Here is a 14,770-nt window from a genome sequence, read left to right as displayed (position 1 = left end):
ATCTTTTCTGTGAAATTCATTCCTCAAAATAGTTACAAACAAACAAACAAAAAAACCTTCTACCAGCAGTTCAGGCATCAGCATCAGTTTTCTTTCTTTACTGATTTGCGAATGCACATTTTATATGCACACAATCAATAGTTAACATTTATCTGTGCTCATATTTTCTGTTCTTTGGCAAGTTGCCATCTAGCAAGGTGGTACGGTTTTTGCTTTCTCCCTCTCTGTGTATTATTTTTTTTCCCATTTATATGTGCTCATCAATAGAGAACTTAGAATTATGGATCCTTCATCACTATTATAAATATAAACCCCTTGGGAATATGCCCAGGAAAAACCAGGATTCCCATTAATTTATGCATTTATTTCAAAACATGGAATATCTTTTCTTGACAGCCCCTGCGTTATTTGTGGAGGAATACAGTAATGAATATATCTAGGATCTGCCTTTAAGGAATCAATTGTCCACAGAAGAGAAATCTATTAAACAAACGATAAAAAAAAAAAAGATGGTGGGGTACACACATTACTTTGTGGAAATATGGTGGAGAAACTTCTAAACTTCTCTTTGGGAAGAGCGTAGGCATTGTGGAGGAAGTAAATTTTAAACTATTGAGTTACATGAATTATCTGGTAAAAAATTGAAGGGAATGTTTCTTATTTGAAAAATGTAGAGGGAAATGAATGCAAAAAGAAAGGACCATTCTGGTTTTTTCCTCCTCTTTATGGGGAACTCTAGCTGCTGTTTGTCACTATGTTAGTCTGTTTTGTGTTGCTATAAAGGAATACCTGAGACTGGGTAATTTACAAAGAAAAGAGATTTATTTGGCTTTCAGTTCTGTAGACTATACAAGAAGCATGGCACCAGCACCTTATTCTGGTGAAGGCTTCAGGGAGCTTCCAACCAAGGCAGATGGCAAAGGAAAGCAGGCGTGTCATGTGGTGGAAGAAGGAGCAAGAGAAAGAAGAGGGGGTGCCATACTCTTTTAAAAAACCAGTTCTCACGTGAACTAATAGAGCAAGATCTCACTCTACAGCTGGGAGAACACCAAGCCATTCATGAGGACCTGCCCCCAAGACCTAACAACTCCCATCGGGCCCCACTTCTGACATTGGGGATGGAATTTCAATATGAGATTTGGGGGTGACAAATATTCAAACTATATCAATCACCTACTCACCATTCAATATCCATTCATCCTCCCTTTTTAGCAGTAACCAGAGTTTCGTTTGGCCACCCTTCCCTATGGCAAAGCAACCCAAAGGAAGGTGACTCCACCTCAAGCTTTTGGGATGGGCATTCATTTAGTTAAGCCAATTAATACTTTCCAACCCCTGCCCCATATTCTGCCCCATATTATGAGCTGTGCAATCACAGAAAAGTTTATTTGGAATCTCCCTCTGGATAGGGTGATGTGCAAATGTGATGACTGGAAATGCTATAAGGATTTTTCCATTATTGCAAGAAATTAGCCATGAGTTGTAGCTCTCACTGAAAGACAGAATAGAAAACAGAAGGAAATAAACCTCTAAATGAAATTTGGAGACAGGCATGCCTCTGGGCTTCCAGTTGTGTAAGTCAAAATAAAATTTCCTTTATTGTCTGTTGCACGTTAGGTTATCTGGGAAGCAAACTTTGAGATGGAGTTTAGCCTGAAAGAAATTTATCAGGGAGTGTTCATGGGATCAACATCTATGAAAGAGAAAGGAGTCATGATCAGGCAAAGGAAGAAATTAGGCTGCAGTGCACCTCAACAAAGGCCTCAGCCAAACCACAGAGAACACTGAACTAGGAATGTTCCTCCGGAGTAGTCCTAAGTTAGGGCCAGGAGACTGGGCATTTGTAACTCTGCATCCACTGGATATGGACTACCTTGGAGGTGATGTGACCTTGGGTATAGCATCTATCAGCCAAGGCAATCCCAAAGGGATCTGACAGATGAGGCATCTGTTGGGAGCATTTCTAGTAAGTGGGAGATTAAGTCCCTCAGTCTTGACAAGGATCTGCGTGGTGGACCACAATGCACCACTACAGGCTTTAAACCAGTTTGTATTTGGCTTTCTGTTGCTAGCTACAAACTAAAGGCATCCCTACTGCTACAAGGAGATGCTGTGAATTGGAGGAAAGAGCATATATGGATATCCTCCTATGTGAAGTGATAGGGTATAATAATGGACCTTCTCATTAGGGTATATAGGGTACATTCTATGTGAGATGATAGGCTGAGAGCCTAGACTCAGGACTCACACAGCCTGTGGTCAAATCCCACCTCTGGCTCTTGCTTTGTCACACTGGCTGTGCTCTGTACCCTCTCTGTGACATAATGTGTTTTTCTTTAAAGTACAAATAGTACCAAACCTTATAGACTTTCAAGGCTATTAATTAATTAATGCATGTAATACACAGTACATGGAACACAGTAAGCTCTTTATAAGCATCTACTATTATTAATTTTATGTTATACATTGAATATTTTCTATGGCACATTTTGCCCCATCTACACAGTTTCAATAAAACATTAATATAACAGGCAGTTAACTGAGAGTCACATTTAGAATTTTATGCCAAAGATATGTCTAAGAGATTTTAGTTAATCACGTGATAGAACATTAAATATAATTTGTACATTCAACTCCAGTAATTTTTGGTAGATGTTGCAAAGTTTAATCTGGAAATGGAATCACTATGAGTATGAATCTGAAGGGCTGGGGGAGGCTGAAGGGAAAAAGAAATGAGTTCAAATGTTTGCTATTTCAAGTGTGAATTTCTAGATTTGTCCATGACAAAGTGTTCATCTGATTCTTTAATGGCACTTAAAATATCAACTTGTGACTATTTTACTAAAATATTCACTGCCTTGACAGGTTAGCAGGGAGAAAAATAAGGAATTTATATGTGGGTAAAATTTAGTCTTAAAATAAGTCCCAAAGCAATTTCTGCACATTTATTAAAACTCTGGACAGTACCAATTTAAAGTTAGCACTTTATCAAAAACTTAACAAATAGTGATATATGTATATATGAATAGTGATATATTTAAATATACAAATCGCATTGCTAACATAATGATTTAAAATTGACATTGTACTACTAACAGAAAGCTGGCCACATCATTAAGTTAATGATAATGCATATTTTTGTTAATAACTGAAGATGATATGTTGTGTTTTTATATCTTATGCTTGTCTAAAAAATTTGAAACATAATTGAGATTATTTCTGCCTTAGTTCTTATTTTAAAGATTAAAATTTTCCCTAAAAAAATTATTTTAGCTTCTATAAGAGATTAAATCTCCTGTGCTTCTTAATTTTTAAAAATTTGATTTAAATTTTACTTTGGTATAAAATATAATTGTCAGAAGGAGATGCTGCAGAAAGTTCTTTGAACAAGATTAATGCAATTCTATATTTATTATTCCTGCCTTAAGCATAAAACCCAGAACTTCATGATGACATGTACTATCTCAGAACACTACTTTTTAATACATCTATTTTGAATTATTTCAAAGTTTTCAAAGTATGAGTATTAAAGCAGGAATCTGATTCAAAATGAAAGTCTCAGAAGTAAGAATCTAAACCATTTTCTTAGACGGCAAAGATCAGAAGTGGCATGGATTTGGCTCAGGGTATCCTTTGAGCTTTCTAAAACAAATGTTATTTAATTAAGAAAATACTGGGCTTGACAGCCCAGTATAATAATAAAATGCACCTTATTGTCTGGTTTCCATTCCTCTTTTGAAACTTGCAGTAATTATTTTGCTTGTTATCTCTTTTCTTGAGGGTATTTAGGTTTTAATTTGTTTTCTTCCTTCCTGCTGTATTAGATGAAATTGTTTTGATTACAAGTAACAGATACCTCAATCAGACTAACTTATACTTTAAAAAAAAAAAAAACAGGACAGAGAGTAGAAATTATCAGAAGAATACAGGCCATCTAAATCAAAGGTGAGGAAGTATAGTTCTTCCTCCAAAAAGAAATGAACAAAGAACTGGAACAGCAGAAACAAAGGGATCTTTGTCTCTCTGATACTGTGTGCTCTTCTGTCTCTCCTTTCCTGTAGAAATGTGTTCACTTCAGTCTCTGCACACTGGCTCTCTCTGCTTTTATGTCCTAGTTTGGGGGAAACATAGACTTTCATCATTACGTACAATCTTTGAATTCTAATTCTAAATTCTAGGGAGAGAGAATTTGAATGATCTGGCTCAATGAAATGTCCACCTTTATTCCAGTGGGCTGTGGCCAAGGCTGGTAAAAAAAAAAATGAGTTCTGCTGCCCATTTAGCAGGAGTTGTAGAGTAGGAGACACAGGACCAATGGATGTGGGCAATAAGCAGTTCTAGGTATAAGAGTTATAGACCCATTGAGCACACGGAAGTATTACCTATACCCATACTGACAATGTTACATGCATAGTTTAATTTCCAAAAATACCTTGAATCAGTTTGTACTTATAATGAAAATTACACATGTGTATTAACTGTTTTGTGTTGCTTAAAACAATACTTGAGGTTGGAAAATTTTATTTTAAAAAAAAATATTTATTTGGCCCATAATTTTAATGGCTAGAAGGTTCAAGATAGTCAACTACATCTTGTAAGAGTCTCAGGCTGCTTCCTTTGATGGGGGAAGGGGAGCTGGCTGTGCAGAGATCACATGGTGAGAGAGGAAGCAAGACAGAGAGAGTGGGGAGGGTGCCAGCCTTTTTAACAACAAGCTATTGCAGTTCCAGGCTTTTTTTTAACAACCAGCTCTTGCAAAAACTAATAAAGTAAGAGCCCACTCAATCCCAGTACAGGAAGGACATTAACCTATTTGTGAGGGATCTGCCCCCAGGACCCAGACACCTCCTATTAGGCCCCACCTCCAACATCAGGGATAAAACTTCAACATGGGGTTTAGAGAGGACAAACATCCAAACCACAACACCACATGTGCACAGTATGGAAGGAAAAAAAAAACCGTCATTCACATCAATAATCCTTAAGGTGTTTTAAGATTATGAATTTTATTATAATCAATAACATCATAATTTGATTCTAAAGAATTTAAGAGTTTTGAAATCTATTAAAAATAAGTTCCATAAGATAGCTTAAATTGTAATCACATAACTCTGATATACATAGGGAATCTTAAATATTTCTGAAATAATTAAGAAAAAAATAAGTAAGCTGGCAACAATATATAAGTTAAAGGATGAAAAATAATGGAAAAATATACTGAATCTTATATAGAATCAACACAAAGTTTGCTTTTAGATGACTTTTAGGGATGCTTTAAACATTTTTTTCTGAGATGAATCCAAAGATTCTGACATGGATCATCCGTACTTTGCTTGAAAGAAATTTCCATTTCCATTTCTCTTTACTGTAAGGAGAAGAGCAAAAATCCAACTTGGATTTCTTCAACTCCCTCTTCACCTCCTGAGACAATCACAATGCTTCTAGGATCTCAGCAACAGACAGAATGTTGCCAAATGAAAATGTCCACAGGATCCTACTTTCTCATTTTAGCTGCCGGCCTTGGGGAGACAGCCCCAGTGCAAGCCTCCGATTACCTGCCCTGTAAGTTTCTCATTCTAAGGGAGTTGTGGGTCAAATGTGAAGCCAGCCCTAAGTGATAACAAAGGCACAATAGTCTTTTCCTGATTAAAGCAGAGGCCTCATATTGCAGATTATATAATCTTGCCCAGTGATTCAATTTAAATTTTGAACCAAGAAACAAAAAGATAATAAGGCATTCTTTATTTTTCCCTTTTAACATTAAGTGGCCAGGACCAAATGTACCTTAATGGCTTCATCTAAAAATGTCATCAAATAAGCAACAGGCATCTAGCTCAGTCCTGGTCCAATGATAAGAGGTACTTCTCAAAAATGAAATTCTAAGTCCTAGAGACAGAAAAGAATATGATTGCATAGGGTACTTTATTTGTTTTTCTTTTCCTGACACCTGCAAATAATTTTGAACAGCATTTTTATCTAATTTGAATAAAGCGTTTTGTCCTTCTTAAAAATAAATACATTTTTAGCACCTGAAAACATTATCTTGGCCTCTGGCTGATGCAATTCCTCAGCTCTGCTTGTAATTTAAGAGCGTGGAGTAACCCCTGTGTGATGTGTGCATCACATCGACTATAACTATACCTCAGTGAGGGAAGGAAATTTGAGCAAACATTTGGCTGTATCAAAAAATTAAGTTCTGCCATCTGGACAATGCAAACACCCTAAATGAAGTTATTTTTCTAGCAACGAAGAACCCCCTTGTGATGTGGCAAAACAAACATATTTTGGACAAATTCCTGTCTCCTTAACACCAACATCTTGTCAAAAGAGACACTGTAGACAAGGCCAGGTTTGTTTATATGTTATGAGTAAGTCAGAAAAGGAGATAAAATCCACGACAGCTTAATGCATGAGAAAAGGAATAAATAAATAAAGCCCTGTAAATCCAAATGGGAGTCACAAAGTTGGAGGTTCAAATGAACATATAGAGAACCCTGCCAAGGTTCCTTTCTTTTGCAAATAAGGAAACTAAAATAGCAGGAGACAGGACAAATGACCCAACATCATGAAGTTCTCCCCCAGCCTACAAGTCTTTCCCATATTCCAAGTTTTTTCTATATTAGTGCTCTTCTGGTTATATATATTTTATAAAGATTCTGACAAAGTGAATATACTAGGCCTCTCTAGTACTCAAATTTTCTTAGTTGTCTTGGATTGTGTATTCTCATTTTTTTTCCAAGCAGAAATCATATTCACAGTAGTAGAATGTTTCTCTTTACACTGAATAAACATTCCCAGGTAGAATTATCTCTCCCTATACAATGTTATTTTCCAATGGAGCATAAAACTAACAGGGGATTTAGGGAGGAAAAAAAAACACAAAAAACTTTCAGGTGTTTTACTTGATTAAATTCAATTGTTTCCAAAAGTCTGTATGGTACTGGGCCTTTACTTTTTTTTTAATGACACATAATAGTAATATTAAAGTAGAGCCCCAATAATCATGAATATACAAAGTTAGCTGCCCTTGAGATACATGAAAAGGAAATTTGATAAACAGAATCACCTTGTCCTCATGGTGATGCTTTAAACTTCTCCCTTAATGAAGCTTTTATGGAAAGACCAATTTATCTTTTAGTTCCTATAGCATGTATCAAAACTAAGTCAATAGGCATTTATTTAATTCAAATAAGCCAACATTGTAACACAATTACATTTTCTAGACCATGTTCCATGAGTTTGTTTTTCCTTTTAGGTAAACTCTTTTTGAATAACTGCATTATATTGCTAAATCTGTGTTCATTTCTTTAAATGGAAAAAGTCAATAAAATTAGTTAATGTAAAGATGCATGACTATTCATTTTCAAGAACCATAAATCAAAAACAAGTACCTATTAGATTACACATTCAAATTCATTACAGAGATTTTAAACCTCGATAATTGATTTTTAAAAATCAATGAGCATTTTATTAACAACATCAGTACCAGCCTTAGTAGTTGAAATAGTCCTGAAAATTTATGAACCTTCATTAAAATTTATTTTTCTCCCCTTCCTGGAAAAAAGCTATTGAAAAACTACCTGGTCTTTGTATAGTATCCTATAAGCTAGACATGCAGTTTGCCTCATTCTAATCGTAACTGCTTTCAAACAAAGGCATCCTCCAGATATACTAAAGGAAACAGTAATCAAACCCAAGCCTCACCATCTCTAATATATGCTACTCCACTTGGAGTTTTTCCCTTTGAATTCTTAATTAAAAAAACCTTTTAATGAGAGGCAGCCTGAGTGTGAAGCTGTCAGTTCTACCCTTGTCCTTGATGCATACCAAAAAAAGGAGAGATTTCACTTTTAAAAGAAGCTCCAGTTTCTTGAGACATTTGTATTCAAACACGACTCTCTCTTTCTCCTTCTTTCTCCTGGGAGAACAGTTCTACTCTTCAAATGAAAAAGAAATAATAAAACACATCAGGAACAGCAGACCTCAGACCTAACGTTTCTCTCCTTGTCTTGGAATGTTATTTCCATATAGAAAGCTACTCTAATGGGACACTTGTAAATGGCAGGGAATTTAGCCCTTGTGGAGTCCTCTCCAGAAATTGGATTTTTGCTTAAGCAAACAGCAAACCATGCAGCGAGGGAAAAGCTATTTATTTGGCTGCCTGTTGAAGAGCCTTACAAAAATACAATTCAGTCTGCTCTGACCGTTGAGTCAATCAGCATACATTGGAAAACAAAATCCAGTTACTTGTGTAAGGTATCAGGCAGGCTCTTTCATGTAACAGTTAATCTCAAATACACTTTAATGATATTTTTCTTGATTACCCTTTTCTTAGACATAACGGCTTTTGCAGTTTACTTTCACATTAAGGAAGGGTAAAAAGGTTTATACAAGCTGCCAACTGCTACCCTGTCTTTTGAGGGATTATTTAGAATCTTTGCTATTCAAATACAAGTAAATTTATACTAAGGAAAGTTAATCTTTAGTTTACGACATTTAATAATGTCATTCAAAACGCCTTATGACAACAAGTTTAACTTCTTAAATCAGATTTAGTTCTGAAAAGGTTCTTATGATTTATGTAAGAAATGTTTTGAAATCTTCTCATTTGCTTCATAATTTACGAATACACAGTGATATTTTTCTTCTTTCAGCAAATATCCTGCCACCAAAAAAAAAAAAAAAAAATTTTTTTTCTAATGTCTCCAAAGTGCCATTCTGAAGGATAAGAGGACATAGGACATATCTCTGCTGGAGGATCCTTTTTTAGGGATAAGAAAGATAAAGATAATTCTTAAGAGGTGGCAGACCTACTAATTTAAGCGTCGTGAATACTCACTTATACTTGCTGACATTTTGGTATGTCCTTTGCAGAGAGTAGAGCTTCTTTCACTGTATTTCTCAGAAATAGCTTTTCTACACTAAAATGATTTCTTCCTTTCTACTAACAAGTTTTATAGTCAAATATCAATGAAGAAAACAAATACTTATCACTGATCTTTCCTCCTTCTCACCCCCCAACCCATAAAAACTTGTTATTTCATTGCAACCAGTGAAATAAATGCTGTACCCCTGAAGAAAAGCACTGAACAATGAAAGCTTTCTAATCCAGTATCTCTCCTATAATTCCAGGAATGATTTACTCAAGCAGAGATCCTTGTTGTTGGAAAGAGTTGGAACTTAGATCATTTAGAACTATTGTGGTTGGGCATTACCCAGAAATTATAGATATAATAAATATATATCAAAATATATGCCAGGTAAATATTACTATAAACTCATTGATCATATTACATGATGGACATGTTTTAAGTGTTTGGTATCATTGATGAGCATATAAATAATTTGTATAGATATTTTGTTAAAGTTTAAAGCACACTCATTTTAAAGCCCTTTTTTTATGGAAATGGTCAGATATATTCATAGTAAATTTGCAAACTCCACAAAGGAGTGCATTGGAATATACATTTTTTTAACCTCCTAGAATGAGTCATGGTTTGTATTGGATTAGGAAAAAAAAGTTCGGTCTACTTCTTTCCTTACTCAGTAAAAAATAAATGATATAAAGCCTAAATCCTCATACCATGAGTAGACAAATTATGCTGCTAACTGGCATGTCCAAATTAAAAGTATTCTGTTCTAAGACACATGGGATAAAATAAGATTATCCTTGTTTTAGAAGTTGCAGTTTTAGTTTTGAGATAAAATGTGCAAGCAACAATTGACTTCAGAAATATTATGTGGTACCAAAGCAATATATGCACATTTGTTTGAAAAATTTGTATTTACAATTGTTGGATTTATACTTGTTCATAGTACTGATTTTTTTAAATACAAAACAATATAAGGAAGAAAATTAAAATCTGATGTGATCCTATTTCACTTATCATCAAAATGTGCTAATTCAAACTTCAAAAAATACTATGACACGCCCACCAGAATGACTGAAATAAAAGACAAAGAATGTCAAGTTTTGACAAGGATGAGGAGGAACCAAGAGTCCTTCTGGTAGTAATAGAAATTGGTGAAAAAGACTTTGAAAACTCTTTAGCAGTATTTACAAAGACTGATCATAGCCGTGCCCTGTGACTCTGTAATTCCACTGCTAAGCCTGTAAGAGACCCATAAATATGTGCACTGAAAGACACGAACATGGAGGATCTTGAAAGCAGCACTATTTACAATAGCTCAAGCTGGAAATTACTCATATGTTCATCAACAGTAGAAACGATATGTATTGTGATGTATTCATACAATGAAATATAATATGCAATAAAAATTAATACATTATAATTTTATGCAACATTACGATACAGCACCAAGGAAGCCAGACACAAAATAGTACATAGAGCACTCTTCCATTTATATAAAATTCTAAAACAGGAAAAAATAATTCATGGTGGTAAAAGTCAGGATAGTGACTACCTTTTTTTGAGAAGGCCGTGACTAGAAAAGGGCTTCTGAAGTTCATCAGGCTCCACACTTAGAATTTAAGCATTTTCTGTATGTGTGATACTTTACTTCAGTAATATTTACAAAAGAAATTGTACATACTCAAACCAAAAATATTTATGTGTATTTATTTTCATCCATTTAAAATACGTGTTTTAACTTAAACATTGAAATCATAGCATATACATTTTATTTATTTCTTAAATTGAGCAATATGTGTATTTATCTATTCTTTAAGGACACTACTTTTAATGGTTACGTAGTGTTTAATTGTATGGTTAAACAGAATTAATTTAAGATCATTTCTCTCTTTCTGGATATTTAGTTTTCATTGCATTTTTAATAGTATAAACAATCCTTTCACAAACATCTTTTTATTGCTGTTTTTTTCCTTTCGGATTAAATCTCAATAGTGTGCCAACCAACTTAAAACAAAATGATCATATTTTGGCCTTTCAATAATATTGTCAAATTGCATTCAAGAAACATTTGCCAATTGATAGCCCCATCAGCTGTTAAGAAGAAAGAAACAAAAGTTTAAAAATCTTGCCCAAATGGTCAAAATAATCTCATTATTTTAATTGGAATTACCTTTATTTGAGGTAGTTTAAGATTTTAATAAGTTTGATGGATAATAGTATTGTTTTCTTTAGCTAATTTCCATGAATGATCCATTTACATTTTAGCTGGGGGATTTTTCTCTTTTTGGCCTGCCTCTTTTCCTTTTCTTGATATGAAAGCATTTTTTATCAATCATAACAGCATTTTATATTTTGCATATTTTAAGTTCCTTTATTGCTATTTTATCTTGTGTATGCTTTATAAATAGAATAGTTTGGTGTTTAAGAATCTTACCGAGATTTTCCTTTAAAACTCTTTTCTCTAGAATTTATTTTGGCAACATTTGCAATAGTTTTATCAGTTATAGTAAGTTACCACTTTCATGTTACTTGAATTAACAGTAGTTACAAAGTTGAAGTTTACTGAATTTAAAAATGGAATTTTTAAAAAATAATGAGCTAAAAGCCTCATCAGAATTTTATAGAGGCACAAATACAATTCTCATTCAGAAGTATAGAGCTGGGTTTGAGTGGTCATTTCATAATGTTAAATTTTAATAATGAAATCATATTTAAGATTTGGAAAAACATTAGCATCTAGTTAAACCAATCATAAGCTAATTGAATCCACCTATGTACTATTCTTCCAGTTTGTCTTTCCTTGCATTTGGAACACATGGCTCAAAATTGTAAGTAATATTTTATGTTTACATAATTATCCACTACTCCACTTCTATTATCCAAAAATAGGATAAACTAGTCTTGGTGCAAGCACTGTGGTATTTGATACTATTTCTTGCTTTTGTAAGCACTCATATATCATAATTTTTGAGATTTCGCAGAGTCAATTACAACCTCTCTGGTCCACAGTTTATGTAATCCCATCTTTTTCATGTTTTAGAAAATATCTACTTGTATAAAATTCTTTAAAAAAATTGACTACCTGCCAACAATCACATTTGTAAGTTCTTTCAGGCCCCTGAAATACCTGAATACTTGAACTCATTTAGATAGGCTTTTAAAAATAATTTATTCACTTAATTGGGCTTCAATTATTGCTCTACATTTTCTAGTCTGAAGATCATTTTCTTGACAAAATAATATTGAACAAAAATAGGATATGACTTTATTACATCATTTGTGCTTCATTGAGCATCAGTTCTTTGCCAGGTTGTTGTTCCTATCCTGAATATTACAAAATTGCCCATTGTTACTTTTAGTATTATTCACCAGCTTAATTTATTTTAAGCTTTTGTCTTCCTATTACCGTTTTATATTCCAGTCAGGTATTTCTCTTCATACTTGGAGTTTCTTTTTTCTTTCTTTCTTTTTTTTTTTTTTTTTTTTTTTGAGACAGAGTCTGGCTCTGTTGCCTGAGCTAGAGTGCCATGGCATCAGTCTAGTTCACAGAAACCTCAAACTCCTGGGCTCAAGCAATCTTTCTGCCTCAGCCTCCCAAGTAGCTGGGACTACAGGCATATGCCACCATGCCCGGCTAATTTTTTCTATCTATATATTTTTAGTTGTTTAGATAATTTCTTTCTATTTTTAGTAGAAACGGGGTCTCGCTCTTGCTCAGGCTGGTCGAACTCCTGACCTTGAGCGATCCTCCCTCCTCGGCCTCCCAGAGTTCTAGGATTATAGGCGTGAGCCACTGAGCTGGGCCTTCTTGGAGGTTCTGATTCTTTTGTATCCTTTTGTGTTCTTTTTCAATGTGTTCTTGATTTCTTCTTCATTAGGACCTCTCCTAATTGTACTGTCAGATGCTATTTTTGTAAGTCTCTCAAAACTCTTGTAGTAGCTTCCCCATCTGAAATAATGGACTGTCCCTGTAGGGTTTTTTCTCTTATTTTATAAAACCATATTTAACTAGATTTACCTGTGCTCCAGATTCTCTTACTCTAATGTCATAATCTTAAGATAATGAGTTTATTTGGTAATGTAGACTAGCAGAAAAATGTTATTAGTGTAGAGTTCCAAGACCTGAATTCAAATTCTTAGAGAATTCGATGTTAGCTCTATGTTTAGGGACTTATTGCTGAATAACTCTAGACCTTATATTTTTCTCATTTGTAAGATAGGAATTAAAATTTAGTCACATGAATAACATAGAGTGATAAAGACCTTGCAAATAATAGAGTTGAAAATGAGGACAAAAAGGAATGCAAGATGTAGAAAGAACTTTCCCTTACATTTGTTTCTTCAGCTAGCTCTACATTGCTCAGAATAGACGTTTGCTTGTCATATTTTTCTCTGTATTCTAAAAGATAGAGTTGTTGGCAAGTCAATAATTTACTATAAGTACTGTTTTTGTGTTTAAAATATCTTTAATTTTTGGATTTCCAAAGTAACACACACACATTACAAAATGAATCTAGGCATTTTAGAAATATAACTCATAGCAATTTAAAGACCTCCATAATCTCATTCCCAGAAACAATCATTATTAATTACTACTAACAAATCCTGTGTGTATGTATATTTTGCTAGATTTTTGCTCTATATATTCACTAATAAATAGACATAAAAATAAGACCATGATATGCAATGTACATCTTTGCTTTACTTTAATACATATTGGATATCTTTCCATATCATTACTTGTGGATTTGCTCATTCTTTTTAACAGGATGTGCTGATGCCAGTGGAATGAAATAATGTGTAACAGATATCAGAGAAGTTGAAGTGTTCCAGTCCACTGACTCCCACCCCATGCCAATTTAGTGGAGGGTCCTGTAATACACTGCCATAAAAATATTTGTACTTCTCTCTCCTTTATTTTGAGCTTTCTTTTGGGCTTTAAACACACACAATATAGCCAATAATCAATAATTCTGGATCCACTAAATAGCAGTTTCTTATATTTCAAACTAATATAACACTTAAACTATGAATTTTGTAGGCCAACTTGTGGCTCCCTAACATGATGCTTGACTAGTCCCCCGTGTTCCATTGCATGGCAGTGGAATCAGAAGTAATAAGTTGGAATAAGAGAGGGTGTTCATCTTGGTACTGAAAGGAAGATATCAAATGGTAAATGACTCAGTTGGTTTCCCTGCAAAATGAGATTATTTCTCCCCCAACAGTGAAGATCCCCAATTCAAAGTTACGAAGATGTATTTGTTTTTTCTTCTCTTTCCTGCTCTGCCTCTCCCCTCCTACAATAAGCAGATTTTTTATTTCAACAAGTCATACAACTTCAAAGTCTAGGGCTATTGGTCTCAGAGGCTGTGTTCAGCCTCAGAGGTCACAAATACTCCCACTCTGTCCAAGCAAGCTTTTACGGGTCAGCTTCTTTGTGGGATTCCATTGCTTTGATCTTTGATGGATAATGGCGGGATCAGGATTTCTATGGAAGCAGATTTGAGAGCTTTTTGCTGTAGGGAAAAATTTTGGCAAGGTGATCTTTAAAAACTTGTTAGATATAGAAAGACATGTCTTCTATCAATAAAATATGAGTTACCATATTTTTAGCATCAGTAAATATTATCTAGATTATAATTTAGTAATAATAATGCAAGTGATTTCCATATATGTAGAGACAAAATAAGGTATGTCTAGACCACCACATGTTCCTAGTTTAATCACTATAAAAGCAGAAAGTTACATAATACTTCTTGACTGAGTGGAATAACTATTATTTATCTTTCTGTATTAAATCACATCAACACTCAATTGTCCTATGCATATAGAGTTTGCTAATTCTTTTAACACTAAAAAAAAAAAAAAAATAGACTTAGCTCTTCTACTAAATCTAA

Source organism: Eulemur rufifrons, chromosome 10 (assembly GCF_041146395.1).
Source record: "Eulemur rufifrons isolate Redbay chromosome 10, OSU_ERuf_1, whole genome shotgun sequence".
NCBI lineage: Eukaryota > Metazoa > Chordata > Mammalia > Primates > Lemuridae > Eulemur > Eulemur rufifrons.
Note: the sequence above shows the minus strand (reverse complement) of the source record.